We start from the raw sequence: 5,530 nt of genomic DNA on the forward strand, positions 1-5,530 counted from the left end.
TTTGGTCTTGCCCATGGTGGTGATGTTGGATGCTGGTTGTTTGGGTGTTGACAGGTGTTTTTTATACAGGTAACGAGGTGAGGCAGGTGTATTTGATGTAGATAATTGGTTCGGATTGGGGCTGTGTCTTAAAGAAGACTAACTGGCTTGTAGGAGCCAGAATACTTGCTGTTTGTCCAGGGGGTCAAATACTTGTTTTTCCTCATCAGATGGTTATCAATTTTAATAAATTCATATGATGTGATTTTCTGGAATTTTCTTTGGGATTCAGTCTTTCACTGTTAGAATGTACATATGATTAAAATTGTAGATTTTTGCATTCTTTGTAAGTGGGCAAACCTGCAAAATCAGCAAGGGGTCAAATACTTATTTCCCCCACTGTATTTTTTTTTTTTTTTTTTTTTAAAGAATTACTAATTTACGCTTTATCCCTCATGATCAACTTCTATCTCATCAGAGTAGCTCTCATAAATGCTGGTTAGCACACACATTTATTCAGTTTTGTGTTTTTAAAGATGACACACTCACTTCTACAACATGGATCAAAAACATACCAAATCTATTGGCAGAGAATAAACTGTACTAATTTATTAGATAAAGCACATGAAGTACAAATGTAATGGCAAAATAACACCTGTACTGTAGATATATTTTAAGCAAAGTTAAACCGTTCATTTTGACAACTGCTATAGTTTCAAAATCCTGTCAACATAAAACCTAAATGGACAAGTGGTGTCCAGTTTACTAAACTTATAGACTTTAGCATTATTTAGATTCTTGATCTCAATTATTGCTTTGGTCTTTCTCATCTGCGGTGTCAGTCATCTGAGGCCTTGAAGTTATTAAAAAGACGTCCTGAAGCAAAATGAAAACTGTGCATACCAATAACAAAACAAAAGCAATTTCTTACCTTATTATCATGGGAATTTAAAAGCCATCAGTGTTCTTTGAACAGCCAAAGTTTCTTCTAATAATAAATGCACAGAAATATGTCACGTGGACATTGACATGAAGACATATTGATAACTTTCAGAACATGTATTGATAACAATACATGTGAGGCACTGGAGCAAGACTGCCTCAGATATGCTGCAGAAGGGACCCTTTAAAACACATTCTGTAGCTGTGTACATTCAAACAATATGATGTTCAGTTCAGATATAGCTTTGCAAGAAACCAAGGCCAGTGACTGATTGTGACTGAGAAAGTTGCACTTTTTGTTATATTGCCTATTTATTATGTTGTGTTATGTGCCTACCCAGTATGCATGAATGTGCAGACACTGTAGGAAATAGAATGTGGTGTTTTACTAACGTAAGTAAAAATCTTCAGAAGAGAAATGGAGGAGTAGACTCACGGTAAGAAGGTTGGTAAATGGCAACAACAGTCAGAAAAAAGCTATTGAGGTCAAGGGTGTTCTTGATGTTCTTGGTCTTAATGAACCAGAGTCTTCACCCAAAGGAAACTGGGAAATGACTGCTAAGCATCTGAGAGTCTGTTTCTGTCAACCTAAGCAGGCAGCTCACTTTGCCGCTTGCCTCACTCCACATTTTTCTACCTACTTGTCAGACTGATCTTAACAGTCCAGTAAGTAAACACATTGAGGTGGGGAGAAAAGTGGTGCTGACTCTGTAATTGTGTGAGGCAGCATTGTGTTTCCATTTAAAGGAACATCAGAAGGCGTGGTGGAGAGAGCTGCACAAAGCAGAGGGCTGTAGGCCAACAACTCTGATGCAAACATGTCATACATGAGCCGAACAATCATTTTTCTTCGCAGGATTGAAACTATACTTGATCTGATGACATTTATATTCTATAGGAATGCATAGAGATGGCACTTGTTATCAAGAAAGGCAGCATGATCTGTACGTCTACATTATATATTCAATGGGAATCAAAATGTTTTTCCATTTTAATCTCAGCGATTCTCTATATTATTTTTATAATTATTTATTTAATTATTGTATGAGTGATTTGACTTCACAATCTTGATTAGGATGTATTATTGAATTCTCCTATAGACTTATTAGTCAAGTAAATTGTATTTATATAGCACATTTCATAGTTATATGACACATAATGTGCTTAACATACAAATGACATACAACATACAACAAGCAGCCTCTCCTGCTTTAGAGTTAGTACGAGGAATGGTTAAAAGACATCTGCCTGTGGGTTCTTGCTAGTTTGTGTGTAATTACCATTTTTTTATATACTGAGGTGCAAGGCCATTTAGAGCTTTGTATACAAGTAGCAGACTTTTAAAATCAATTCTAATTTTGTCATACTTTGTAGTTCCAGTTAGAACATGTGCAGCCGCATTTTGAATGCACTGTAGTACACAGCTGTAGCACAGCTGATTTTGGGAGGCATTATAGTATATGTAAATAAATACGTCCAAATGTTTCTCGACTCTTACATTTTGACACTGTGATTCAGTGTTGTTAAATCCTAGTTCCTAGAATAGCTTCTTGACCTTAACCCCTCTCTTCTGTATACGTGTCATCTGGATAACATTTTTATTGCTGTTTTCAAGCGCAAAATGCACCAAAATGTCACTTTGTAGATACAAGTTTTCATGTCTGCCATTTGTGAGCCAGCACCTCATCATACACCTCTTGTGAGACATGCCTGTCTCCACATTCATTTCCACCACTAGGGGGAGCAATAACCAGTTCCACAGACACTAACAGGACATGAATGAATAACATGTGTTTGACTAATATATATGCACTTCTACTAATTATAGTGCCTTGATCATAAATCTCTGACTGAATGAATAACCAGCCTTTAGGACTCTCATGGAACTCCAGGAGCAACCATAAAGGCTCATTGTGTGTGTGTGTGTGTGTGTGTGTGTGTGTGTGTGTGTGTGTGTGTGTGTGTGTGTGTGTGTGTGTGTGTGTGTTTTGCTTTCCTATGGTAAATTATTGTTCTTGAGTATCCTGTAATATAATTCTTTAACATGTTATCAAATCAGACATCCCTTGAAAATGAGATCGCAATCTCACATCCAATTTGAGTGGAACATACCTGATTATATAAAGCTTATATGATAAACTTGATTTCAAGATTGTTTGTATATAAAATATAAAAGGTAGTAATCAAAAAACACATAACACTTAAATGAGGATAGCCAAATATGAGGTATTTTGCCATTCAATTTTACAATAATCATTTGAAAGGCACAATGTTGTGCTGTAATATGAGGTGATGGCTGAAAAAAATTGCTTCAAGTTGGGTCCATTCTGTAGATAGATAAATAGATAGTATGGTTGTTAAGGAAAAACTCAGGAGCAGCATAACTAATTTCCCATACATGAAGAAGATTCAGGGGACCTTGATGAATTACACAGAAGCATTTAATGGACACTCAATTGAGGAGAGAATTTAGGCAGGCAGTACAGTTTAATCACATTCCATGTGTTTTGTGTCGTGCTGTCTCAACTCTGTGAAGTTCCTGTCGTCCTGAAGGTGTATTTAATTCCATGCTGGAGGCGTTAAGTTTAGCTGAACCCTCGAAGGTAAACAAAGACATTGAAGGTGCCTAAAACAAAGATGCTAAAACCTAGTTCAGCCTGTCTCTCTCTCTCTGGGAAGTATGCAAAAGTGTGGCCGGCCTACTGACCTCCAAAAGGAGACCTGAAAGAAAACATTCCCTCATCATGCAGCTGCCTAGATTCACTGAATCAATGGAGGCAAAAAGTTGAAGTACTCCTCTGCCTAGAAAAGATATGAGTTAATGTTGGACATAAGACCTGGGATACCAACTTACATACAGTAGACACCACATAGACACAATGGTATCTCCATGAAAGTTCCATTAACTTTCAGATTCATAAAACAAAATCCATACCTCAATGGGGGTAAAACTGCCAAGGTAGTGATTAGGGAGTTTCTGATTAAATTCCTGGGGGGAACTCATTAAATAAATGAGGGAAAATCAAGAATACTTTGGGGATATAAGGAAAGTAACCATATAAGTGGGGTGCTTTCACGTACTGCAATGCTATATAGAAAGATCACCATTCATCTTTAATGAACAACTCTCCAGCGCTCTTTCCTTTGTCTGTCTGTGTTGCCCAGGATACAGTGTCCAGCCTGTTGACAATATGTGGCTTAAATGTATGCAGACTCTCTTCATTCACTGGACTCACACACACACACACACACACACACACACACACACACACACACATAGAGGAATGAGGAAGGTGGGAGGTGTCACGTGGTATGTAGACTCAGCCCATCAAGAGTAAGTGCGCATTGCGATCCTGTGCAGAGGGCTTGTTTTATTAAACGGTTGGTAGTGATCAATGAGTGAGTGGAGCTGTCCACGGTGCTGAAAGTTAGTTCACGATAGACTGACTTTCAGCACCTTGGACAGCTACACTGTCATAACTCCTGTTCAAAAACAACACATAATACCATACATGAAATATAATACTACATGTATATATTTAAAACTTTGCAGATGTTTAGATTCTTTATTGTTGTTTGCTGGTTCCATGGATGATGTAGATGTAGAGAGAGAGAGAGAGAGAGAGAGAGAGAGAGAGAGAGAGAGAGAGAGAGAGAGAGAACTTTACGACTTCAATGCAACTGAAGCAAGGAAAGCCTTGTAAGCAAAATGCGCAGCTCTGACTATAATCCCACTTCAAATACAAAAACATAACTCCAGTATAGCCTAAGACTAAATTTGTTGCTGCTGCATAAGCCGGGACGTGTGGATGATTGGGTTTTACCCTTTGCTTTATGCCTCCACGGCTGCTCAATCTCAGGCAGTTGGCTGTATTTCCTAAGGGTGATATAACTCTTCTACTCCATTAATAACGCAGCCACCAGCGGTCACATCAATCTGTGGCTGCAGACACGAGCCCTGGCCATATATGCTACAGACCTGCACGATCACATGGTCAGCGGCCAATGAGCTGAATGAAATCAGCATTGTGTAAATCTGCGGTGACAGCGAGCTACGTGGTATTCCTATGAAGTCAATAAATGGGAAATAATTTGGAATTTATGAATAGATCTGGCTGATGGATGCAAAAGCCAAATTACATCTGTGTGAATGGCAGTATATATAATGCAGAGGTGTGTTCATGAAGTGACATTTAACAACAGTTAAAATGAGAAAATATACCTTTTATAGGCATTATTCTACACTTTTGAAAATATCTATTTTCACTGACTGCAGTTTCAGAAAGATGTTACGTGTTTTTATTAAAAGTTTAGATCTTTGTAAAGGTGTAAACGTACAGGTAGATCTCCAAAAATAACGTAATCATAATAATAGTTTATGTTGATCCTGATGAAATAAGGCTGGGCTTCACATCTCATGGTTGCAACCTTTTCATGACGTCGATACAGTTGTTTTGGTCCCCCCTGCCCAATCGGAGGCTCCGCTCACATTCTACCGGAGCCGAAATGGGTCTATTCATGCAGCGGCTCTGTCCTCCCGTAAGTACCATAACGCCCTTCGTCGGGTGCTCTGTGGTACCCGACTGCTGCTTTAAACGGCAGCACTGAC

The sequence above is a fragment of the Perca flavescens genome, chromosome 16 (assembly GCF_004354835.1).
Source record: "Perca flavescens isolate YP-PL-M2 chromosome 16, PFLA_1.0, whole genome shotgun sequence".
NCBI lineage: Eukaryota > Metazoa > Chordata > Actinopteri > Perciformes > Percidae > Perca > Perca flavescens.